Below are 27,560 nucleotides of genomic sequence, written 5' to 3' on the forward strand. Positions count from 1 at the left end.
CTATTAATGCTGGTGTCACCCTTCATCAGCAAGAATTTTACAGCTATTACCCAATCAGTAATGAAAGTATCTACAATGAACCTCACCCTAGAACAGCACTACTAAAAATACAGTCACTCATTCTTCCCCAGATTGAAATTTTGAGATCTGTCAGTCAATTTTTAATTAGTCCCTGCAGTCTATATTGTTCAGTGCTCACTTGTTCTAAATCAAAACATGGAACTCTAACAATTCAGTAAAACTAATGACAATAATCCAAGCATGTAACACTTCTAATGAGCTGTCTAATGAGCTGTGTTTAATTAATGCTGCTAAAAAGTCACTGGATTCTGATTGCTGTTTTCAAAAAGTAGTACTTAGAAGCTCTGCCAAGATTTTAGGAGACACCTGTCTTCTCACTGGGGACTGTTTTCTGAGATGGGAAGTCTTTTGCATCAATACCTGTGGTTTTGGAGAGCCCACACTCTACCCTCCATGGACGTTCCTGTTCTCAGTTGTGTCACGGTGTTCTAACAGAGGATGTGGGACAGCAGTGAAAGGCCAAGTAGGTGGCAACAGAGATGTTTTTTTGTTGACTTGTCTCATGCCTTAGCATGAGCCTTAAACAGAAGGTTACCCTACAAAATGACACCACGTTTATTTGATGATACTGTCCAAAGTGGTTTAGTTTTTTGATGTTTCTTTTACAATTCTTTAATCGAGCTACTTTGCATACCACTTTTTTGGTATCAATGTCAAGTTAGTGGGTTAACATGTCTCTGAGGGCAACCACAAAGTTTGAAACAGGTTCTGCTGGTTCATCAAAACTGGGCTCCAATAAAGAGAGCCATCAGGACAGTGCCTGGACCTGAAAAGATGATGCAATATTCAAATTGATGGGATGTTACCACATTTCCATTAATGATGAAATGTCCACTGTTAAAAACATAACTGTGAAACAAATGTTGGTAATGAAATAGCATTAGAAAGCTCTCAGACATTTGCTATTTAAGATTAAAATGTCATAATTAAAATCTACAGTGGTAGAATGTGAGCGTGACTAATATATTTGTGGGAAATGATTTGGGGGAAAAAAAGAGCAAACTGCCTTTTGGATTAATGAGTTCATAAGGTGTCTGTAGTGCTTGAGGAATGAGGACAGTTCAACTTACAAGGTTAAAAACCGAAGGGGGGGGAGAAAGGAGGGTCCAGGTTTCCTGCGGTATTTTATTCCTCTTCAATTTTTAGACCTGGATATAATGTAACTTGTATCAGCTCAAGAAAATCTGTTCCTTAGGAATTTAATAACATGAAGATCTGAAACTCCCTCTGGTAGCAAAAGGGAAGACAAAGGCCTCTGCAGATTTGTCATAGTGGTAAGAGATCTCTGCAGAAATAATTCATTCATGTTGTGGGAGTGAAGTTGATGTTGATCAACACTCATTACTCAAACTGTTGAAAGGCCCCAAAGTGAAACAAGACATTGGGGAGAGTAAAACTGGTAATGGTCTCTGGGAAACGATGAGAGAGTGTTTTGATTGTCAAGACAGCCAGCCCCACAGAGAGTGGCAGGTGAGCGTTTAAAGCTTACTGTGTAGACAAAAGGAGTCACAAGCAGAGCACCATTCTCAGCACAGAGATGTGGAAGGCAGCTGTATGTGACCCTAAAACAAATGCTGACACTGCAAGAATCCCTCCTGTATGTAGCAGAGCTCTGTTCCCTTGCTGCTGTGCTGTGGTAGCTACTTGTCTCTGCTTCTTGTGCCATTGTCTATGGATAGACCATCAGCTTCAGAGGAGAGGCTGCTGTGCAACTAAAGAGGAACTCTAAGAAAGAAAGGGACAGACTCTTTAGCAGGATCTGTTGTGATAGGACAAGAAGAAATGGTTTAAAACTGAAAGAGGGGAGATTTAGAGTGGATATAAGAAAGAAGTGTGTTGTTTTTTTTTTTTGTTTGTTTGTTTGTTTTTTTTACAATAAGAGTGGTGAGGCACTGGCACAGGTTACCCAGGGGTGGATGCCCCATCTTTGGAGACACTCATGGTTGGGCTGAAGGGGCTCCGAGCACTTCGCTGAGCTGTAGGATTCCCTGTTCATTGCAGGGGGGTTGGCCTAGGTGACCTTTAAAGGTCCTTTCCAACTGGATTCTATGAACTGGAGTCTGTTGTGAGAATGCAAGAATATACATGCTGTATGGAAGGTGCAAAATGTGACTGCTTTGCTCCATTGTGCTCTGTGGAAACAAAGAGCGGCCTTCTTCTAGTTAGTGCCTGTGGTGGTTTAAGTGCTTACTGAAGGCCAGTGACTTCTTTAAATGGAGCAGGCTTCCCTAAGTGCCTTACCATCTGTTCAGTGCTTTTGACAACGTGTTTATGTTGTCAGTCACAAAGGAGAAAAAAAAATCAAAGTGCTTCATATTTTTTGTTAATAGAATATGTTGAGATAACATTAATCATACAGACAGGGAACCTCTACTCATAAGTGAATGCATGCATTAAATGCTACAGCTGTTAATGGACCCTGTTTCTGATCATGGCTGTCATAAGTGATAACAGACCTGAGACCAATTAAACTACTTTTCACATTTTTCTTAAGTCGAAGGAGAGCTGGAGAAGGATCCTGGCTCCAGGAGCAGTGCTGAGGTGAAGGGCTGAAGGGCTTAGTGCTGTGGTAAAATGATCTCTCCATGCTTCGTTGCTCCCTTGCTCTCATTTTCCATTTGAACCATATTGCCAGTGGGAAAGAGAAGATGCATTCAAAGAAGCTTAATAACATGGTCACTTTGCATTTGTAAGACCCTTGCATATAGCCATCAGTAACACAAAGCAGGCCACTTTTGAATCAACAAGCATTTGATATTTGTGTATTTATATGATAGTGTGGACTGTATTTGGAGCTTGAAAGCCAAGCCCTATTGTCAGTGCTACTCTTTAAAATGTATACATATACTCATCCAGCCCTTTACAGTCTATCTTGCAGAACCTAAAGCAAAAGCAACTTGAGAAAATATCCAGCTTCAGGTTGATGTGAGGAAAAACTTTTCCGAAAGAGTGGTTGGGCACTGGAATGGGCTGCCCAGGTAAGTTACAGAGTTACCATCCCTGGATCTGTCCATGAAATGTGGAGATGTGGCAGCATTGGTGGTAAATGGATGGCTGGACTGGATTATCCTAGCAATCTTTTCCAACCTTGATGATTCTATGATTCTATTGGCAGCTCTATGGATTCAAGCACTTCTTTACAGTCTCCTCTCCTGCCCTCTCCCAAATTACAGATTGTCTGCCAAGCAAACTCCTGAGTTGAGATGGTAGCTCATTTTCTTGTATGAGGAATGCTGAATTTTTCAGCAAGCTGTGAAAGCCAAAGCCCTCGCCAACTTTCCTTTAGGCTTTTCAGACCCAGTGTTTGCATTTGCTTTCTGTTTCAAGTAGGTAGAGATGTGGCAGCCTAACTAGGATCTCAGTGCCTTTGAAAGTCCTGCAGCAAAGCAGGATATTAAGAAAACACAGGAAAATATTGGGAATCACTTGCTAGTATCTAAATCTATGACTGCATGCCTTACATGTATTTTCAAACTATGGCAGCAATATAAACCAAACTTTTTAAATGCATAAAAACCAGGAAAGCCAGAGAGTATCAAACACCTCTCTTCCCTTATGCTCAAAGATCAAGTTTAAAAAAAATCTGTTATTTTTATGTAAGACATATTGTCGGTTTATTTTTTTTTGCCTTCCAGGTTTTGAACCCAAGTTCGTTGTTTGAACTAATATAAACTGTTCCTCTTGTGAAGGTTTTACCCCCAGAGGTCTTCAAAATCTATTGCACATTTGAATAGTCTATTTAACCTTTTCTGACATTTAAAAGAAAACAGAAAGCAAGCTCCTGCCAGCTGAAAAGTGAGTTAAAGGAACCAGTCCAGTTTCTGTCCAACTGCATGAAGAAAGGATAGTCAAATTCCTTCCATTTTACACATAGTTAGTCATGAAATTGTACAAGAGGAATAAAGAAAAGACAATAAAATAGCCTTATTGTAACAGCTGAAGCGAACCTTGGGTGACTGTCAGCAGTGAAATGTCCAGAGAGCATTTGTACCATTCCATTTCATTAAGCTGAAGGGTGGGATTGTAGACTGTAAAAGATTATAGCAGAGCTCTTCTGAAATTTACAGCTCGCAGTGGAGCACAGGGGAAGTCTCCCTTTCTTGCGTACGCAACAGGGAGGCTGGATTTTGTCTCTCCGATGATGATGTGTAGAAGAAAGAAGTTGCCAGAAGCACCAATGGAAAATGAAATGTGCTCCATGAAAACACTTTTTTTTTCTTCCCGTAGCTGACAAAATGCATTTGCACAGTTGGTTTTATTTACTTCCCGAGATTTTGACTTCACAGGCTGGTTCAGGGCAGGAAGCCTTATGGCTGGTTTTTAGGACAACGTCAGATCCTTTGGGGGTATAATGCGTAACAGGAACAAGTGCAACAAATGTCTTGGGAGGGGGAACACATACCTAATTTCAAACAGTGCAAGCAGCAGGAGGTACCCCAGGAAGCTTAAATTCTGGGTAAAGTAGCAATTAATATCTACTTCAACTGTAGCTGTACACTGGGAAACTAAGTTCTTCTTTCTCAGAAATCTCTTTAGTTTCAATATCTGTTCTCCCTTATGACAATGCATCTCCTGATAATGTGCAGGAGAGCAGTTATTCACCAGTAAAAGAGGTGCAAGGCTGATGGGTAGACAGTGAGAAAGAGAAGTCTTTGTAGCTGTGTTTAAACAAAATAACAGCCCTAAATACTTTTGTTCTTGAAGTTTGCCTATAGTGGTTCCCTTGTCTGTGTTATTTCCCAGTATTGCTGGGTTTTGTGCTTGTCCTTATCAGAGTGGTAAGATGTCGACAACTGCAGGGATGGTCAGGAGATTTACAGTGGTGCAGGTTTCCAACAGGAATGACAGTTCCCACCAAACTGATTTCCAAAAGTGAACAATTGTCAAAATCACAGTGGTGATAATGTAAAGGGCAGTGATGCAATCTGAATGAAATGCAGCCCACGTTCAGAAAAGACTTTTTTTTTTTATACAAAATATTTTTTGTCTTAATTCATTTGCTACATTAATTTCCTTGTCTCAACATTGCCTTGTAGGACTTTGAATTTGTAACTCTGTTCTCTTCTATAAATCCATAGTCCTTTGGAGGGCTGCAGCTCCTGAGATAGAAATTGCATTCAGCTTGGCCTGTATTATATGCTGTGTTGGGTACTCATGTGAGTCTAGTGCTGTATGAGAAATGGAATCGGGACAGAAAAGTTTAAGCATTAGGGAAAACTTGGGGGTCCTGTCTGCTTAACTGCAATGCCAGAATAGAAACAATCACAAAAAGTGAAGATTAACATTAACTGAATTTCAGGCAACTGGAGCATGTGTGGCAAACCGTGCAAACAGAAGGAAGCATTTCAATATAGATAATTATTCATTCTTTTTTCTACTTCAGAACAATGAAAATGCCAATTCCAAGCAGGAATTGTAAGAAATTTCAGTTTTTGTGCAAATTTATTACATTGGAAGTTTTACTTCAGCTTAGAATAAGTTTTGACATGCTGGAAATTCCCGAAGAGGAGGAATTCCAATTTTCTCACTGCTGCAAGTCTACATTCATTAATTTTCATGGTTTTTTTATGTGTGGGCTCTCCTTTGTGAGTTATAAAGGCTTGAGCAGTAAAACCAAAATCTTTACTGAGGATTTGTACATGGGTAATTGAAGGATTTAATTCTTAAAATTGGGATTGTGTTCAGTTTAGTTTTATAATCTTTTTTTTCCCCAATATAAATGGTATAGGTTAAGGAAGTTTTTTTTTTTTAAATTGTGCTGAAGTGATCCCACGAAAAGCAACATTAACCAATGAAACGACCACTGAAGTTTGTGACAAAGCAGAGCTTTGACACCTCCAGAACCATTTCTTTTTAGGCTTATGCTGCAAGTGATTAGTGGCACAGGCTTCTTGTGCAACATTGTGAGCTCATATTCGTTTCATGGCTAGGTTTTGGTATGAAAGGACAATGTACATTCTGTGCATGTGCTGCTGTGGAGCTTCTGTTTTTTTTTTTTTTCAGCCTAGTCTTTTCCCCCAACAGATCTGTTTCCATATTGCAGAAGTGACTATTTTGATCAACAACAACAACAACAAAACAAAAACAAACTCAACCAGAAAACAGGAAAAACAAAACAAAACAGAAACATCCTCAAGAAACTACCTCCCATCCTGCTTAATCAGTCTGAAGTTCCCACACTGATCTGTTCTACTGTCAGATGTGGATTTGTGTGAAATAATCTTAATTTCAGATCAGACCTCTTCAGACCTTCACAGAATTAACAATGGGCACAAATTTGCTCACTGGATGATTTACCCTTGGGAAATTCCTTTTCTTAAGTGAACTTAAAGGACTTTTAAAGCCTTAGGAGCTCTTCTGCTTCTGCTGCTTCTCAAATCAGCCATTTAAATTATATTGACAGAATTATACTGTTGAGAGATTAGTAAGATACAACTATAAAGATTACCAGTTCTCTCCCAGCACTCTTCACTTGCCTGTCTAGGTTTTGGATGTTATAAGAATCGTAGTTTAGAAGAAGCTGAAGACAAAGGAGTGAAGTAATAAACGCTTACTTACAATGGAGGACTCAGACCACTGTCCCTCCAGCCCTTTATTTTATGCACCTTCTAGGAATTAAAGAACCATCTCCATTAAAGAAGGATTCTTCTTGATGAGAAGCATAAAGACTAAATCTAGAGGGGTATTTGCTATTTTGTGAAAGGCAATAACCAAGGCTGTAATTTTTTTTTCTAATGTGGCCCACAGTTCTCTGAGTAAGGATGAAACTCTCCTAGACAGAGAATGCTAAGAATGGTTATTCTTGGTTCCTGATGCAAGTAGAGAATATACTTCACTAATTTTCATAAGCTCCCTGAATTGAATTTGACTCAAGTTGATTCTTTGTGTCTTAGTGGGAGGAAAGCAAAGCAAATACAAGGGAAGACTAACACAACAGAAAACAAACTTCCCTATGAAAAGATGAACTTGTATGTGATTCTATCAAACCTGGGTGTCTTCTGTGCTTTCATGTGAAAGATGAAGGATTCAAAATCCCAATCAACTGTCCAATAAGAATCACATTTTTTTCATTATGATTAGATTAGCGATCACCATTGGGTTTTTTTTCTATGTCATGGGACAGATTTGTCCTACAATCATCCAGAGACCAGGCCAGATAATTCTCATGAAAAAGCTCTGCTCCTGTTGGCATCTGAGATTTGCAAAAGACTCAGTAGGGCAGTGAGAACTGGTGGGTGAAGAGCTCTTTGTTGAAGCCTTTCGTGGTGTGTTGTTCTTTTTTTTTTTTCTTTTTTTTTCCCCTCCCTGCAACAGAAGAGAAAATTGGGGTATTGAGTGTTTGGTGGAAAGCAAAACAAAAACATAACCATGTCTCTACCAGGCCTGAATCCAGCTCTGTGACAGTCTGTTTTCCACTGGCTCTCAAAATTTATGTAAAGAATAAGGCAAAGAATGTAACTGTTCCTTTGCAGCTTTTGCTCTGAAAATGTTCTTAATGAGTTCCCCTTTTTAACTCATCTAATTGTCCATCCTACCCTGGCGCTCCCTGTGCCTTTGAGACACCAGAGATCCCAAGCATCTGAAGACATAAAGCCAGAGTTAAATGGCATTTTACATTCCAGGAAGCTCCCAGAGAGCCACCAATTTCCCCTCGCTCCGGGAGGCTTCAGAGAATCCAAAGAACAGCCCCCACTTTTCTGGGGAACCAGATCAAACCACAGCACCAAACAAGCATGAAATTGCCAAATATTTTCTTATTGTCTTGGAAAAGAAAATTAAAAAATAATAAAGACACTTCTAGCTCTTAGTGTATTTCACTCTGTGATGCCAAGGGGAAGGGATACTTTGCTTCCATTAATAGCAAGGTACTGAGACATGAAAACTAGTGGAGCATTTCAAATCCCAACAGGAAGGGTGGGATGGAGTCCCTCTGTGGAGTGATAGCAATTGTCACACCCAGGATGGGCATAAAGCAAAACGATTAAGTAAATGGCTGACTCAGATTCAGTTTATGTATTGGATCACCTCAGTGCTTTTTGCTGTTTTCTTTTTCCCCCATTCATATATTTTGGCAATGCACCAATATTTAACTCCTCTGCCCCATATTGTCCTGGCCTATTTTTTCTTACTTTTCCTCAGTGGAACTGGATTTAAAATTCATTTGAAATTCATTTAAATGGGAGAAAAGAATACTCAGAAGGTGGGCTTGGACCCATGTCAGACCTGCCTCTGTTTTGGCTCTATCGCTGTCCAGTAGGTATAGCCAAGGTCCTGGATCCTGGGAAGTATATGTGGTTCTCCACTTATTACAAACAGAACATGCTGAATAGATAACCACCCTTTCTTCAATTGCAGCTGACTCTGCAATGATCATCTTGTTGTACTCATCCACTGTCCACAGCTGTCGGATTTCACAAGCAAAGTATTCATCCCTTGTGATGCCACATTTTGGTTGCACCTTGGAAAGAAGGTGGGCAGCTGGAGAGGGAGATGACTGCTGGCAGAAAGGCTGCCAACTCTAAGCTCAGGTCCTAAGCTCTAAGATCAAAAAGATACCTCTGAAATTTCAGTGGGGCCACGTTTCACAATGAAATTGTTCCATCTTCCTACCAATTAAACCATCATGCTTCAGAGTCTATCTGAATGGCATATGGGTGCATAAAAGCAATGTTTCCTTATCCTGTCATAAACAGATGCAAGAAACCCTCCTGTTAGAAAAAGGAACAAGTATTAGTTCGGGAAAATGGCTTCATTTAGCAAAAGTACATCTGCATCTGATGACTTCTGGAGCAGATGGGGCTGAACAGGGTCGGTCAGGAGCAGACAGTGTGGCGTGGAGCAGAGCACAAGCACATATTCCTGTTTACAGAAGTGCCCGAAATGCTCACGATGAGCATTGCCAATCATTGTTTTCTTCAGTGAGATGCATCAGTCCCTTCCTAGGAAAATCACCCTGTCCCTCTTTTTCTCACGGACTGTAGCACGAGGCTCAGCAGCATAGGAGCAACCAACATAGTTTTAATTAAGACCCAACAAAAACAGCTCTTACTATGCTATAAATTCTATATTTATCCTGCAACAGCAGCCCCATCCTGAGCCTTTCTCCCCCTTCTTTAATTGTTTGCAGAATTTTTTCCATTGTGTTTTTTTTTTCTCCATTTTTCAGGACCAGTATTGCAGTATAAATAGTTTTTTTTTTTCCTTTTTTTTTTTTTCCCTTTCTTTCCCATTTCTTCTCTTTCTCTATTTTTGCTAATAGTTTGGTTTCTCTACTTGGCTGAATATACATGACTGAGGTTTCGTGATATAATTGCATGATTGCTTCCAAATTTTCCAACCAATGGGGCAGCTAATCAGTTGAAAAATTTCATTATCCACTGATATAAGATGGAAGGAAGGCAAAAAAGGTTTCTTCACGTATCATTTCCTTCTCTCTCTACACCCAGAGCAGGGAGAAAGTTAGCTCAGCTGCAAAAAAGTGACTGCAAATCTGATAGTTCATTGCTTTTTGTTGTGCCATGCTCCTTCATATGGAGATAACCCACCCAAATCAGACATAAGGGCACTCCAGCTAGAAAAAAAATCTGAGTAAGATCTGATGTGTGGTATGCAGACAGATATTACCTTTATTTCCTGTGGATCTCTGGCCTGAAATGTTTGATTTCATCAGATCTGGTTGATTTATTCAGCCTCACTGTTGCAGCACAAGAAGAAGTAAGGTGTCTGACCTCAAAACGCTGCTACATTGAGAAAACAGGTTCAAACCACTGGTTAAGAAGAAAAGAGATTGAGGGAGGAAGGATCATATTATCCTCTTCCTTCATCCAAACATTTTTGAGCTTTCTTAAGGGGTGTAAGTACACCTGGTGAAATAGGAAAGGAAGACTTCCTTTCTGTGCTTCTCATTGGCATTGAGAGAATAAAGACTGGCTTTGATCCCATAAGGTCATTGCATTCCTCCCCCCCTTCCCCCCACTCTCAGGACTGTGGATGCTGGAAGAGGCAGAGACTGGAAACCATCATCCTTTCCTCCTCTCCCCTCTTCTAGCTGTGGCCATGCATGGAGCAAAGAAACTACATCCTCCTCAAATGACTACTTAAGGGTCAGAATCTGAGCTCAAGTTCTTACCTCATTTGAGCACACTACCTGAAAAACATCGCTCTCGCTTCTCAAAGCTTATTGGTAAGTACCAGCATTTGTTCTGTTTTGCACATCCTTAACAATTTCGAAGTGTAGAATCTGACTTCCAAAAAAAAAAAAAAAAACAACCAACAAACCAAAACCAAAGCAACAGTCCTCTCCACTACCTCATTAATTTGTTTTTTAGTTAAAAGCATCTCTTTTAGGTGAAATTTTCCAATCATTGTTTGCTACTTTCACATAAAAAAAACCCTTCCAAACATTTTATAGAATAGAACAAAGTGACAATGAATGTTTCCTGGTCAAAGTTAGGATTAGACTCAAAATCTTACTTTAAGTCATCAGTATGTTTCATATATGGTTTCTCATTTGTAAGGCATGAGCTCATGTGTACTTATCAATCTACAGTACCAAGTCATTCACTACAGGTCTTTCCGAACAGGACTTTTCTATTTAAATATTCTTTGCAGGCTGCTTTCTGAAGTGCCCTGGATCTCATTAGAAGTGTGGTATTTTCCTCTTTCTCTAAAATTAAATTTAGTTTCCAATTAAAATCTGGCCCCTCTGACAGACACTTTGTTTCACTTTCACGTCCAGATTTCTTACCATTTTGACCCTACTAAATGCCTCCAGTGACTTGTAAAAATAATAAGGATTATGTACAGCTGCACAGATCAAAACTTTCCCCAGCATTCAATTGCTATCATGAGCCTTTTATCAATCTGCTCTAGAGCAAAGAGGGAAACAATTTTCCCACCCCATGAAACTGAGATTTCATAAATGTTCCTTTTCTACATTATGATGAAAAGATCTTTCGAAGGTTTAGATTTCTTTTGTAAAAACAGACTCCCACACCACAGGGGGGATGCTGACCAAGTGGTTAAGAGATTCTCCTGGGCTACGGAATAGGGTTTCCACCTGCAGTTCTACATGAAAATAGACACTAAATTCAGAATACTCATGCTGGACCACCTGACTTCCTACTGCATTAAGCTGGGACTGTCTCCCCACCTCCCTATTCCTGTATTCCTGATATCCAGATTTCTCAGTCTCCCATTTTCAGGATGACCTTTGCATGCCAAGCATGAAGATGTAAGGCAGAAGTACAGGCAGCTGTTACCTAGCATAAACCTCACCTCCTGAGCATCAGATTGCCAACACCAAAATCATGCTAAGAACAACTCCTGGCTCCTCAGTAAACTCAGCAACTGCTTTAATTCATATGTAATTGAATGATGCCAGCTAATTATTAAAAACATGATACCCTGTTACATAATCACAACAGCCTCAATAAATGTGGTTTGAGTTATTATGTAGAACTTCATTAATAGACGATAAACACACTCATAAATCTAAATTAAATCCTCATTTGGTAGGTGCTTCATTTTGAAGGGGCATCAGAACATGTCACTGAAGTCGAATATCAGCATATTTAAAGTCATATGATGAATCCTTGTCCAGATGTTTCTTCAGATATTGTTGAAGGGACAAGTGGAAGAATGTCCTTGGAGAACAGCTTCATACAGCACAGTCTCCTCTGTTGCTCTCAAGTTCTTTCTGAATGTTGCTTCTGGGCAAGATGCTCAGGAGGATCTGAAGCAACAGCCTGATGGTGTATGAGCGTGTTAGTATTTCAAGCTGGATGACCATCCACTTCCTCCTGTGAGATCCTATGAATAAAGGAAACAAAAACAGAGAGACTGAAAAAGCCAAGAAATAAGTTATTTCTAACAGCCAATTTAGAAAATGTCTGATTTAGACAGCCAGTTCTACTAGATTAGAGGTAATTTCTCCCAGGTCAGTTATGAAGGTAGTAAGGAGAAATCGGAAACTATATGGATGCTTTGCTTTAGTGTTCAATAGAGGAGACAGTGAAGATCAGACTAATGGGAGAACACAAAAGAAAGCTTACTTAGATTAAATGAAAATAGAATAAGAATGTGTGTAAATGCTAGGATACAGCCTAAGCTCTTTCTTTATTTCTTTTGCTATGACTGTTGCATTTGAGCATATCCTTGCGTGCTGTAGCCTGGGCCCTTGCTGCTCTGCTGTCATTGCTGTGCTTTTCATTTATGGTAGTGGAAGAAAGGTAGTGGAAGAAATAGAATAATTCAAGTAATGAGACTCTTTAAGTATCATTGACCAACCTACTGAATGCTAGCTTAAACTAGGTCTGCTTAGAAGCTAGAATAGAATCAGCATCTTCTAGTAGAATTAATGGATGCCACAGTCCTTCCTGAAGAGAAGATGTGCGTGGTTTATTTACTTTGCTAATACATATAGGATGTTACTGTTTGCAGCAAAAGAAAAACTTCCTCAGCCCTAGGTTTACAGCCACACTGTGTGCCAGGGACTGTCAGCCAGTGCTGGTAATAAGCCCTAAATTTCAGTCCAAAGCCTGCTGTTTAGGAAGGAAGATGCTCAGCCTGTAATGCTGGTGTCCTGGTCACTTGGACCACTAGCACTTCCTTTGGGAACTTGTTCAAGCAGTAGATCACATGCAGGCTTGGAAGAGAATTTCTCACATACTTTAAGCTCTGAATGGTCTAGTAGAGATTTTAATAAAATGCAGATTTGCTTGTATTTCTGCATGCAACTGACATGTCCCTGGCATTGCTGAAATGTGTTTGAGTCAACACTATAGTTCTCATTCCTAAATCCATCACTATCTTTGATCTTTGTCTACCATGGAAACGAGTACCTCCCTTCCCTGCTTCTCCAGTATGTAGGATGCTGTTAGCATGAATGGAACACATTAACACTGAAACAGGAAACACCTTCAAATGTAGTATGCAGGGATATGCCAAACTCTTCAGCAAGTGCAGAAGGCATGGGGATCACAAGAGCGCAGATACAACCTTGTGGAATTAAATCCTTATCTGCATTTAGGGTTCGATCCAGGGTCTTGCTGGAGTTGATGAAAAAATCCGATGGACTTCAAATAAGGCCTTTATTCCAAAAAGGAGAGAAAGTGGGGGGGGTGGGGTGGGAGGAAGAACAAAGCATTAAAAAGCCAAAGCAAGAGAAGAGATAAATAACATTTACCCAAAACAAACCAGATGTTTCACCTCAAATCCACTTTCTGTTTCCATGAGAATAAAGACAAAGAAAATAATGGCTGTTGGGCGTTTCTTTGGATTAGACAGCAGGGAACCAACCAGTGAAAGACTCTGACACACGTGGCCTTCACAGGCTTCCTGTGTCATAAATGAGTCATGACAGTAGCATACTCATAAATATATTGGAAAGAATAATGTTAGTCTAAATGGTTTGATTCAAGCAGTCAGAGACAATAAAATGCAAGAAGCATCTTCAGCTTGTCTGAAATGCCATGTCCTTCATTTTTCTTATAAAAAGAATATATTTAATACAAATATTTATATAAATATATGTTCTATACATAAGGAAAGCTCTTAATTCCATATTCTGCCTCAATCAGCTATGTGTTTGGGAAGCCAGAGGAGCACTGGGGTTTGCTGACTTGAGCTATTGAAGTTACAGTCTCTGTGGAGCTTTTAATATTGCTGAGGAAGCAGAGACACCATGATTTCCCAAGCAGAAATGACAGGATGGAGCAGAGCTGCAAGCTGCATTTGGGAGGGTGGGGGGTGGGGTTGTGCTCAGGCACGCTGCTTTCATGGGACTTGCCAGCGGTCACTGAACCACAGCTGAGCTGGGAATAGACCCTTTGGGTCTTCTTGCCATCCTTCAGTGTGCCTCCCAGGAGCTGAGGATGAATATAAGGCCTTTGTTTTTCCTGTATTTGCAGGCAATAGCAAGATTGTATTTATTTGAATGTGACAAGGAGCCTTCAGGAAATGGAGGGTCTTCGAGCTCTCAATCCTCTATATGGGTCATTGTCAGGATTTGGGCAAAGGGAAAGATATTTGAACACAGTTCCCTAGAAAGCCCCATCAATCCATGTTTTGAAAGTTCAGGCAATGCAATAGCATCTCACTTTTTTTTTTCCCTTGAACTGAAGTCTTTGCTTTACCATTTCTTTTAAAGCTACCACTGAAATGGCTCAATGTGAAATTTTCCATTGCAGAACATCTGCTTCAAAATAGTTTCCTTTGAAGTTTCAGCTAGAACAGTTCAGTTCCCAAGTGAAGAGGGCATCTTTTTGCTCATGAGGGGAAAAAAAGAAACAAACTTAATCGTTCTGAAGAAAAACCTTGAAAATGCCTTTACTTAGAATAAGAATATAACATTTGACAGAACAACTACTCTGCACTCAAAGATAGCATTTGTCCCATCAACATGAAAACCAAAAACCTATGTAAATATGGTCAAGTTATAAACTTCAGAAAAACCCACCAAAAAAACAAACTGAAATTTACCAGTGTTTGGCAGCTCATGTTTTCTGGCGATGAGCACGCTCTGTGATCCCACTGCTGCTCTTATATGTGCAACTGCTTCTGATTTGCACATCAGCTGAGCTGGTCTTTTGTGTGCAGGCTGTTAGGGACAACTGTGGTACTGCAGGGCAGGAGGACAGTATCATTTATGTGCCCATTTCTTCTCCTCTTAGCAATTGTGCAGAGCACACATTAGGCAAATGCAAGCAAGAGTGTGTGAAGACTGTCATAAAGCATGGAAAAAAAAAAGGGGAAAAAAAGCTGAGCAAAGCTCGATGAGAATACCTTTACATCTGTTTTTTCTGAATTTGAGTGCTTCATTTTGCTGCTTTCCTGTAATTTTTCTTTCTCCTGCTTTGGCTGTCACAGGTCCCTGAAACACTGAAGGCTGAAGTCTAGACTGAAACTAGGAGGAAAACCTTTGTATCTGTAGCAGGTCCCCAACCCACACACAAATGATTTTTTTGGGTTGTTTTCAGAAGGGAGATGGGAGTATTCAGGGTGTCCCACTGCCAGCATTTTAATGGAGAATTTGCCTTTTTCCCCACCCTTTTCTGGGTAAGATGGGTGAAGCTTCTTTTGCAAGAACAGCCTCTGGCTGCCCTTCTGGTAGCCTAGTTTGTTTGGCTTTGCTCTTGGGTAACTGCCTGCATGCAAGCAAAAGCATGGAAGCAGAAAGCAAGCAGCAAGCTGATGCAATGGACAGGGCCCTTTGGGATCAACTTTACGAGAGCTAAGCAAAATCAAATAAAATTGAAACAAGCTCTACCAAGCACAAGCTAGTGGACAGGATTCCCCTCTTCCTGCATCCAATTAGGACTAAACTAAAGACAGGGCATCTAGAGCAGAATTTGAGCCAGATGAGTGTCAGATGCTGCTCTGAACATGGGTGGGCAGGGAGTGTAACCATGTATATGAAGATAACGAGGGGAGCACACATCATCTACAGAGCTCAAGGTGCACTACAGAGAGCTGTATTCCTGCTATTCTGGTGTCATGGAGGTCATTGTATTAAGAGTTTTAATATGCCTAATTCCTGTGCTGCAAACGCACATGAAGTGTGAACCTGTTAGAAGAGCTGGGGCTGATAATGTCAGGTTCCAGTGTGCCTTGTCAGCTCTCTCCTCCCTCTCTTTTGGGATGTACAGAGAGGAGTTTCTCCAAAGCCAGAGCTAGCTCTTCTTGGCACAGGGTGTAGAACCATTCCCTTAGACTTGGAGCTGATTGAATTGCAAACTCCATACCACAAGAAACAAGAGAGTGCCTTAACAACAGTGATGGACAGCAGTTCCTCTCACAGCTTCTGTCCCTGTAGACCACTAATACAGCCCACTCTAAACTCCAACACTTCCACCTTCAGCTTTTAATTTATTTCTTCAGAGACGAGTTTTTCACTTTTCAGAGGAAATTCCTGAAGACCCTCTGTATAAAACCCACTACGTGCTGCATTCCACAGGTCTCACTAGAATTTGGGCTTCTTTGTTTTGCCTTTGAAAGCCTGCTCTGAGCTTCAAAAAGGAAAGAGAAGTGATTGGAGTATTTGTGTCTTGCAGAAGCTGAAGTGAGGTGTGCTTATTTTTAATACAGGATAAGGGATTCTTTTGACAATATCCATTCATTCTACCAATGACTGGATTAAAAAAAAGTCTTTATTACCCCTCCAGTGGCTGCTGCACAAATTATTTTCGCAGATGTATGTGGGTCTGTTTCAAATTGTAACGGCACTACAAATGTTGACAGCACTGCTCTTATTTTGGGATATCTCATTCCACCAGAAGAGGATGAATCCACCATTTTTTCCTGAATTGTCTACATTTTCCCCTTCTAACCTTGCATACTTGTTACATTTAATGTATAATTACGGCTACTCCTGTTCAAGAATGATGAAGCACTAAAAGTGGAGTTAAACTTTTATTTAGTACTAGACTGAAGTCATTCATCAGGAGGAGAAAAGGGGTATTAAAGCTGGAGTGAAATGTTTGCTCAAAAATGTGTAGGGATAAACTTACTCATAGTAGAGTGTCAGGTGGAAAATGTGGAGAAAATATTTTAAAGTAACAGGAATAATGTCCCTGTAAACTCCTCTAGCAGAAGAAAGGTGAGAAATGGTTCCAGTTGGAAGAGTTAGGACTTCCCAGACATGTTTGACACTCTTAACAGAGAGCTACACATGATGGCCTGAGGTCTTTCCTGGTTCTAAATTTAATATTCAGTTGTCTTTCACTGACATCCATTCCAGGTCCAGATCAGGGAGCTGACCTTCTTCTAGGCAGTACTGTTTAAATTCTCCCTGAACATTCATGTTCATCTCTCAGTTCCACATCTCTGGAAAGACACAGATGTGTATTTCCAATGTGCTGCCAGTCTACTGGGCAGCAGGCTGCACCCAGGTCTATTGACAAGCATATTCATGGCCAAAATTGAAGTCTCCATCATTTTAGAATCTTTAAATTTGGGCTCCATGGAGGATGTTTAGCAGGAGATATCTTTTGAATACCAGGCACATAACACCAATAAAAAGTTCATTTCTAATCTTATAAATGCTCAAATCAACAGGAAGGAAACTGCTGAGTATTCAGACCACTAAATGAAGTACAGAGACCTGGTGTTCATGAAGGGTATTATATTGCAGGCTAAAGATCTTGCTGTTCTCATGATGGAAAAGCTGAGCCTGAAGTCAATAGAAGTTTCATCAGGACAGATCCCTTGTATTTTCTGCAAGTGTGCACTCCTGGCAGAAAAGATGCCCCTATCATAAAAGAGTGGAATTCCTTTTAAAGCTCCTCTGGCATTGAAACACACATCCTATTTTCCAATTTTTAAGTAGTCTTCTGTCTCACTTTCATTACTGGGAAGATTTTAAGTAATCTTGTGTCTCACTTTCCTTATCTGGGAAGGTGCTTAAACCTGTACTGTGGTTCAGCGTTGTGTTGCTACCTCAGTGCCTCAGAAAGTGCCTCAGGATGTCCTGGGGAGGGGGGGTGAAGGAGGAAGTTCTGCAGGAAGGTGAGATAATGTTTTAGAAACTTTAATTCAGGAAAAAAAAAATATATTGAGAAACGCAAGCGTTTGGACTAGAAACCAGATGAATCTTCATGTTATTGCTTATGTAAGCATAGAACTGTATGGGCTCTGTGCCTTACCCGTATAGAACTAACACTCAAGCTATGCTGATCAATTTACCCAGTATCCAAATGCTCTGGATATCCAAAATCCATAGCTATCATTTACTGTATTGAATAAAGTGAAAAGCTTTCAAAAAACTGATTGTAGAGGCTTTTAAATTTAAATCAGCGTAGTTCACCTCTGCCAACTCTGCCCCCGCAGACCTTACGTAGGGGAGCCTCACCCCAGAACATTAAAGGAAAACTATTTCAGCCAATCAAATCTACTTGTGCATATATTTATAAACTGGCATGATTTTTGAGCTACTAAATTTAGATTTAGATCGAGCCTCCAACTTGGAAGTCACTAGGACTTGGTACAACGTGATCTGAAACATACAGGGACAAACATTTTTGATCTTAACCCTGTTGTCCAAAGGAAGTGTCAGTTTAGTGGTCACATTGACCAGCTGTTTCCCTTCCCCTGCCAATTTCAGCCAGTTTCAACATTGCTTGACAGAAATATAATTTTACTTGTATTTGAAAGCTGTTGTGATCAGACAGGCACCTGGCTTGCACTCGTGGTGATAAGTCAACCTTAAGAAAATCAAGATTAAAGAATTAAGAGAATTCTGAGAAGAATGGATTTTTAATTTATTTTTATTTTTTGAGCTCTTCTATTCCGAGTCACTTGTTTTCTTAATGAACAGTGAAAACCAGAAGTACTGCACGAACTCTTCAGAAAGGAGGAGAGGTAGAGGAGCTACTGCATGAGCATAGCAACACAGGATCATCTTGCTTCAAAAACATTTTACTGTTTTGAAGTAGTACACAAAGTCATAAAAAAATAGCAATGGGCTGTGCCAAAAAGCATCCAGAAGAGAAGAGGCAAGGAAAGAACAGAGAAGGAACAGTGGAAATAAATCTTTCTAAACAAAGTGACAAGTCCAAAAATAATGAGAACTAAAGTTCAAAGAAGAAATCTAAACTGAAGTAAAGAGAGAACAACCATACACAGCAGTGGGAGGGGTGCACACATGCTGGTCAGGGGGTGCATAGCAAACATCTTGTGCTGCTTCCTCAGCTAGCATGAAGGATTCAAACTGGGACATTAGCACTTGTTAGAGGCTTTTTTACAAGTCCACGTTTATTTATCCTGCTACCATGTCTGGCCTTCAAAATTTTCAGATCCCATCAAACACCATCTGGATTGTTTTCTCCCTGTGTACTCGACTGAGTTTCCAAAGCTTTTTTAGCCTGTGCAGTGACAGCATCCCATACTTAACATTTTGACACCTTACGAGTTGGTGGCAACTGGGTGGTCTGGCTGATCCATTGTTTTCTCTCCCTTAGCCGCACTTCCCAACAGCTTCCCCTCTCACCTTTTATTCTTTCCACAATCAGGATGGAAAGAAACAGAAAGCAGTACAAACTGCACACACATCACACAGAGGATGTGGTTAAAGGCAGAGCATTTAACCATGGCTTCTGAAAGGACCACAGGTTCGCAGGTAGTGGGTTAGCTTCTTAGGAAGGCACTACATTCCTTTGTTGTTTTTTTTTCCCCAGCAGAATAAATACAACACAGGTGACTGTAGTACAAGTGTTTTCCCCACAGGATTTAATACCTTAGAGGAAGCTCATTTAGCAGCATGAACTGTATACAGAGCCTGCAGTTCTTTGCAGGGACAGATTAGAAATTAAAGAAAGGGGTGCTGAGTCATTGAGCCTTGCTTTGGGTGCCTCTCTGTTCAAAAAAAAAAAAAAAAAAAAAAAAAAAAAAAAAAGTTATTTCCTTTTCCAGTTATTTCCTTTGGAGCACTCAGGGCAGGCAAATAGCTTTCATGCATACCGAGGTGGGCTACATTCGTTGTTACAGGCAACCTAGCCTTCCCTCTCGCTGTGAGGAGAGGTTTCTTTAGTAGCACCTCATATGGGTTTAAACTTTGTAGCTGCTTCACTTTGGGTGCTCTGCCCTTCACCCTTTGATTCAAATCGTGGACGCTAAAGCAGCAAGAAGTAAACAAATTTTTAAAAGTTTATTTTTTCTTGAGATAAAGTTTGTTTGAGAAGAAATAAGAGCTAGCCTGGAGCAGTATTCTCAGTAGTAAATTAGCAGCCTCTTACTGATAACTTGTTCCTTTCCTGCCTCCCTTCAGATTCATACAGCATAGACACTGAGCGGCTATAGCCAGTAACAAATCTTGCCTACAAAGAAAGCGGTATCACTATGACACATGCTGATTTTCCTTCATTCTCTTAAAGAGAGGTCTCATTTTGTTACAGCTGACCACTAGCAATAGCTCTGCAGAAAGGAGAAACTGTTTTTCAAAACTTCTCCCCTATGTTAAGCACTTTCTTTTCCTCTTTACACTCCTCCCCCTCATACTACCAAGCCCTTTCCTTAGTAAGGCATCCTGTAGGCTCCAAGCTGGTCTGTGCTGAGGGTTAATATAACAGCAATGAGCTGCAGACACTGAAGATAACATTAATGATCTACAGATGTTGCCAGGCCCAGCTTTGATTTAATAGGGATGAGGCAGGGGGAAGGGACCTTTCATAGGAAGAGAAGGTTTGAAAAAATAAAAATAAAAGAAAAAATGGGGGGCTCCAGAAACTTTGTGATACTAGATAAAGAGTTGTGCTCTGAACTAGTGTTTTGCTATTTCAGTTATTTTTTTTAACCCTCAGGAACTTGTTCTTTTGCTATCAAGTCCAACTTTGCATGGAGCATGTCTAACTGTATATATGGTTTTTCTTTTATAAAACTGTTTAGATATAGATTTAGATAGAACAGCTAGGCTATTTTTCTGGAGTTTAGATCTAAAGTAGATTGAGGGTAAGAGGGGTGTCTAAGCTAATCTTTAATTCTTTGCTGTGCCTTCAAAAGGTTAAATCTGCAAGAGCCCTGGGCTAAATCACAGCACAACTGGTAGAACAGCTATCTTAGTGACAAGGGTTAGATGGCTCAAATGCTTAGAAATCTAGGCATGAAATGCAATTTATTAAGGCCTGAATTTCTGCTTTTCTGTTACCCTGCACTAAAGGGTAGCTCTTCCAAATAATGTGTGCTGGTTTTCCTGATGAAACAGGAGACTAAGCTATCTGAGTTACTAAATCAGTTGTAGAGAAACAACAGAAATGTCTTTATTTTTGCTTTGTAGTGGCAGAAGAAAGAGACATATGTTGGTTGACTTTTTTTCTGCATTGATTGCTTACAGTCCTTGTTATAAAGACTGGCAGTTTTATTATTGCATCTCCTCAAAATAACAATGCTCTACATAAGAGAGAGGGGAAGAAAGACTTCTGACTTTGAATATTATTTGTATTAAAGTAATTCCCACAGGCACTGACAAAATCCAGGACTCTTTATGCTGAGTGAGGTAGGAATGCAGGATAAGAGATAGCTCTGTTGTAATGTTAATATTTGCTTATGCTGTAATGAGACAAGCCATGGGGATGGGAGGGGGGTTGGAGCTGAGGATCATGTGGGAGAGGCTGAAGTGCAAGTGGACTAAGTGATGTGCCAGATGTCACATGAGAATTCTGAGGCAGAATCGGGAGATTAACTTGAACCTCTTAAGTCCAACTTTTGTACTTCATCAAATCTCTATTCCTTTTTTTTCCCTTTAAAGGGCTCTAATAGTGTCTAAACACTGTCTCAGCTCACTAAAGCTAGTAGCTGCAAGTAATTCAATAACACAAATGTTCTGACAAAGTCATTTTTAGCTTGTTAATTATTCCCAATCACACATTCTTTCCCCTTTAAGTGGAGCTAGATGACATCAAAGCTGTTTGAGGGATGGAGGAACACTTGAAGTATTAGCAAGAACAATGGAACAAACTTCTCAATTTTATTCCAATTCATTTAAAGGGGAAAAAGCTGGATTTTGGCCAAGTTTTATCTTAAGAACTGATAATAGAAAATTATTGGAGTTCTGCTGTTAGACTTGCTGTGTTTGTGCAAGCCATTCTTCTGGAAGTCTCAGGTTATCAGCATCTGCTTTCTTATATTGATAGGCTTGAAAGGGACATTTGGGGCTGAAAAATATTCCTTGGAGGTGATAGTGATCTCAAACTCACTGGGTTCCAATAAAGGTTCTACTGCATTTAACTGACAGGCTGCTATAGAGCTGAGGAGAATGCAGTTATGGAGTCAAATATGGAAAGAAGGATCCTCCTGGGAAATAAAGGCTGCAATGCTTGAAGCTGTCTTTATAGACGGAAGCAGGAAGGGGAACACTAGGATAGAGAACCAGTATCTAGAACATCCAACTAGGATGAAGAATGCTGCTGGGGGTTCTGTTCATAAGCTTTGGGACCTTACAGCATTCCACTTCCAGCTGAGCCCCACAATTTACTGGTGGAGTTACCTTTTTGTTCCTGACTTTCCAAAGCCTACTAAGAAGTCATGAACTATGTAAAATAGTGCCTGGACTGACTCTGCTAGAAAATTGCTGTGTTAGGACTGAATCCCATCTTGAATTCGTTTCAGCTACACAAGCTTTTTAGAACTAGATTGAGCTATGTTAACCCCTTAATGAGGACTTAGGCACACTGAGTAAAGAGCAGCATAGTGAAGTATGTTACTGCCCTCTCCTTCACCTTTCTACCAGTGCTGATTTGGTGGAAGAGGGCAAGAAAGTATTCACTGGGGAAGTAGAGATTTCTCTCTTTTTCAGTGTTTCTTTGATGCAGGCATATGAAGAACACCTGGCTGAGTCATGCAAGGCCTAAATGCAAGTTTAGTGAATCACCTTATTGCAGGTGTAGGTAGAAGCTCAAGGAAAATTGGAAGAAGTGAGATGCGACAGATCATGTTTTTGTTTGCAAAAAGGCATTTGTGGAGCTGCTTGTACTATAATCCTAACCAAACAACTCAGTCTTTGTGCTGTGTTTTTTAACAGGAGAAATCCATAAGTAGATTTTTTTCTTAATGTTATTGACAAGAAACATGCATGGAGAATATTACATGTACAGATATTAAGTAGGACTGTAAAGTACATTCTAAGTGACTGAATGTGTTTTATTTCTTTTCAGATCAAAACTGCATGAAACATCAACAGCAGAGCAGTTGAATTTCATAGTTGAGTGGCATCATTTTATACCAATTTCTGATTACTGGCTCAGCTGTCACAGTAATGTGATCAAATCACAGCTCTGCTTCTTTTTCAATTTCAGGATTTGCTGTTCAGATCAGAAGCTCTTGAGCTCCTGTTTTAATTAAAAAAAAAAAAAAGACTCAAGATTAATTTTCTGAATGAACATTCTTAAATCTGATGCCTACAAAAAAGGCAACCTTTAAGTGATAAAGTTGTTTAGTCAGTGTACTGCAATACTATGTAACAATAAGGATCTTTGAAATATAACTTATTCGGTAACCAGTGGTGAGAGCCTGTGGATATGGAGACTGCTGCAGAATTCTGGCTGTACGCTTTACTAAATAGAGCTTTGTTCAGCAATGTTAAAAAATCATTGTGTTTCACAAGTGATATTTTATTCCAACTCTCCTGTAGGTTATCACTGCAATAGAGGTCAAATCCAGCCTTAAAGCTCAGTGTAATCACTTCAGGTGGAAACGTGGATGTAAGGCTATAGTGGAAATGCTAAGTCACAGCTTGAAGCAATGATTGAGCACTTTGGTGGGAAGGCAGGGCCAACCCAGGGCAGCTCAGGTGCATGGAGTGTATTGAGTGACCAGAAGGGGTGGAGCAAGGATCCATCCCTTCCCAGACCTCATTTAAGGGTAAGCAGTGGAGGTGAGGGGGTCTCTCTTGGGATTCCTGCCTACCTGAGGTCTTCCAAAGGTGAACTGCTTCTTTCCTTTGTATTTTTGTCCACAGCTGTTGTGTTTGAGCACATCCTTACTTGCTGCAGTCTGGGGCTTTGCTACTACACTGCTGCTGTTGTTCTTTCCATCATGTTATAGTGTTGTAAAGGCTTATCGCTCTTCTAGAGTCCATTGAGTTTTGCAAAACCCAAAATGAATTTCATAGATTGAGATAGCATACTTTGAAAACAAACAAACAAAGAAAAAAGCCACAGAAAACAGAACTAGGAGATTAGTAACAAACCAATTCAGACAGAAATTATCCTCTAGAGAACAGTCCTACCAAAGTGGAGACTATAACACAGCTGTATAGAAAACAGTGCTAAGAATCTGATGTTTTAGTAGGGTATAATGTGGGGAGCTTGAACTTGAAGCAAATGCAGAAAACAGAAAGGAATAAAATAGCTTAATTTTGCTCTTATGAGCCCTAGTGGAAGACTGGGCCTATTGCATGAAAGCCCTGGTGTTAAAGAGACTTTATGATTATGCCAGGATCTCAGGATGATGCATCTCAAAGGTACCTTTTTGCATACCAGGGTAGCACCCTAACACTGACATAAATTAGGAGGGCCCAGGAATGCTTTGAGCTAAATGACAGCTGTGGCCTTGGCTGGTCTTCCATGGTGCAGGTGTAGACTTTATTGATTGAGTGCTTAAGCTTCACACCCATATCATAGCAAAAAGCAGACAGGAGAAGAGGATTGTGCTGCTGAAGAACCACTAGCTGGATCTAGGCAATGCACAAAGGTGTTTTTAGACATGAGCATGGGCTCTTTGGAAGTGGATCTGAGCAAGTAGAAGAAAGAGGCAAACTCCCTGAACTGAAGGTATGATACCTAGCAGTAGGGAATAAAAGCATCTGGAAACTGCTTGGGAAATGATTTTGTGTTTGGTTCTGGATCCAGAACAATCTGTGATTTGTTCCACCAGAACCAGTTTTTGATAGATGAAATCACGTCCTATACATTTGTCTGTATCTGAGAGGGAACAATAACATTGCAGCAAACCTGAAAGAGGATTAATCTCCTCTTGTTCTTAGTGGCGTTTTCTCATCCAACAATTCTTTTGTCCTTAAACTTAGAAAAGAATAATATTATCTTGCACCTTCTTCCTTCCCATGGTGATGGGATTTTGTTCCAGTAGGCAATCTCCTGCAGAGGGCCACCAGAATATAGTTTTTTCAAGAAAAATAAGTTATTTTAAAAGATCAAAACATCCAGAAGGAATTATCTTGGCTGCCCTTTAAAAATCTTCCTTTCTCATCTTCTTCCCTTCTTATTTTTTCTCATTCCCCTCCCGTAAAATGAAGCTTTCTTGGCAGAAATGGTTGCAGATCTGAAATGTATGAGCTGAGGACAGGATATTGGATCCTCGGCAGGAGAGAGATAGAACCCAGTGCCTGCGTCCGTGTCTCCCTACTATGTTCAGCAGGGAAGTGACCACAGTGGAGCCTGAAATTAAACACACTGTTGTTGCTGTTAGTTTTTGTAGTTTTTGTTACAGTTGTTGTTCCAGGGCAACAAAACTGCACAGAGAAGATGGAGCAGAATATGCTGCAGATGGAAAGAAACTTCCAAAAAAAAAAAAAAAAGTATATTTTGCAGATTAATTTAAGGGCTAGGAATGATCCACTAGGCAGGCTATCAAACCACAGTGAGCTGGAGAGCTTAAGGCGATTTGATGATGTGTAGTTTATAACTCCTGTAGCTTTTCCAAGCTGAGATTTTGCCTAAAAGATAAGAGTTTTCTTAATATATCGAGTAAATTGAGGACATCTCAGAACAAAGAGAAGGGGGAAGTGGGAAGAAATGCAAAAGATGCTGGATTTCAAGCGTGGCCCTGGAGTTTGTTCTGAATTCAGCATCTAGTTGAGGTTGACTCAGTCTTCTGCGTCTATGAAGTTTTAGTCTGTGACTCTATGAGAAAACATTCTCGCCAGCACTGCTGGTCTCTGGCATGGTGTTCAGGATGAGATAGAGGCTTTAGATATGCTTATGGTGGCTTAATGTAGGCATAGGTGGATGTAATGCCATCCAGATATGGAAATGCTGAAAATAGACTGTCCCCACCAAGGAATTTGTCCTAAGGGAAGAGCAAATTGTTTGTTTAGCTACGTTGCTGTAACATGGCAGGAGGTCCCTGCCTGTTGGTTATGAGTGGATACCATGGGACCCCAGCTGCTCTCTCCATCCTTTTATTGCTAAAAACACTGGAAAGACAGTCTGGCTACCCAGTTCTTATTTGGTGGTGTTGTTCTGAAAGATAGAAATATTTTGATTCCTACTTTCTGAGACAGATTCTGTCAGATTTTCATTGTGGTGGAGAAAATGCATCAGGTAGAGACTGAACAGCTAGGATTTCTCTTTAGTTCCATAGCTGTCTGGGTAGCCAGCCACAGGTGAATGGTTTGACCTCCCTAGACTTCAGTTTTGCTACAATGGCAATACTGAAATCAGCTGCTCTTATAGTCAGCAGGGAGATAAGGATTATCTGATAATAATCTTTCAATTATTATTAATTGCTCTCCTACTTTATTTGCTTTTAAACTATCTATAGTCTTGTCACTTTTTTTCTCTCTTCAATGGGAATACTTCACTGTATGAAGTGATTGTGCTGGGACTAATCCAAAGTACGAATCTTCCTCCTGCCTTATCATAGTGAAGTGATTTTGTAACAAGTTACCAGCTCAGCAAGGCATGGTTGATTTTGAGTCCCTGGAAATAAAGGAAGCAGGGGGAAAATGGAGGGGTGGGAGGAAATGCCTTCTTTCTCCATGCAGTGACTTGGCTGCACAGTGTGTTGAGGACTTCCACACGAAACAGGATGCCCAGACTGAGAAACCCCTCATCTAGGAGGCTGCCTTTGCCTCTAACTACTGCAGTGATTCCGCAGGAATGCCTGGACTCAGAAGAGTTTGAACTCTCATATCTCCTGATGCCTGTGGTTAGCATCTTCTGTTCACTCAGGGAGTGCCTCCTTAGGACCCAGCTGAGAAATGCTGTTGCTGCCTCCTTCAGCAATGACTTGTGTTGCACATACCTCCCTGAGGCAGATCAGGCCTGATGGGGCCTGCTGGGTACTGCTTTTATCCCATGGTTTGAACTCTCTCTGGTGGAAAAGGCATTATGTGTCTCCTCCTGTCCTGTGCTAGTGCAGAATTTCTAGTGGTAATGCATTAGAGGAACCTCCTCCTGCTTGCTTTTGTGTCCTGCCCCATCTCTATATTTTCCAGAAAATATTAGGGTGGATTTTACTTAAATTAGGAAATAGTTCTTGAAACACCTGGATTTGACTTTTTGAGGCATAAACTATTCCTCAGTGGTATCTTTTTTTTCTCAAAAGCCCAGCTTTGTTCCTCACCACTTACATAATGGATCCACCCTGAATTGCATCCAGCTGAAAGTCAGCCTTTGAAAGATTGGAGGCACATTAGCATTCAGAGATTTTCAAGGTGCAGAAATTTGGCAGCATCAGTGCATGTCTTCACACTCCAGAGTCCTCCCTTGAAAGGTGAAGGCCTGCCAGTTACTGAGTATTATTATACAATTAACCCTGTTGGGAGAAGTGTCCACACCATCGCGGATTGTAACTGTAAAGCTTGTAACAAATCACAACGTAATCAACCCCACCAGTGCTGGAGACCTTTCTGGGGCACTTAAAATGTCATTTGCTATGCACATTTTTCCCTTTATTTGCTTTATTATTATTATTAATAATACAATAATAATGAAAAGATCCTCGAGGAAGCCTCAGGAAAGGAATTTTATAAACATTAAAATGGAATAAAATAAGCACATTCCTTTTTATCATTTTCCATTATAAATGGCCAGCTTTCTCATCACCCTGCCAACAGCTTTGCCTGCCATCTGTTCACTGATGTCATACTATGAAGTTCACTCACAAAACTGCTTGTTGGGAAGCCCAGGGTTGTGCTAGAAAAGTTTTGTTTAGGAATAAATACGCTGGCATCTCTCACTTTTTTTTTTTTTTTTTAAAAGAATGACTTTTTTGTTTCTTTGAAAGTTCAGGTTGCTATCTTCACTATG

General features: G+C 40.3%; 1 long non-coding RNA gene across 2 annotated transcripts in view; it reads left to right on the top strand.

The window, feature by feature from the left end:
• The window catches only part of LOC146544000 (uncharacterized), a 148,872-nt gene that overhangs the window by 105,499 nt on the left and 15,813 nt on the right, over positions 1-27,560 (top strand). Inside the window, exons 2-3 of one of the 2 annotated variants that reach the window (XR_014884386.1) lie at positions 2,948-3,059; positions 10,130-10,264. This is a non-coding gene — a long non-coding RNA (uncharacterized LOC146544000). The remainder of the gene's footprint in view (positions 1-2,947; positions 3,060-10,129; positions 10,265-27,560) is intronic. The other variant, XR_014884385.1, reaches the window with a different exon arrangement.

Source organism: Meleagris gallopavo, chromosome 7 (assembly GCF_905368555.1).
Source record: "Meleagris gallopavo chromosome 7, MGAL_WU_HG_1.1, whole genome shotgun sequence".
NCBI lineage: Eukaryota > Metazoa > Chordata > Aves > Galliformes > Phasianidae > Meleagris > Meleagris gallopavo.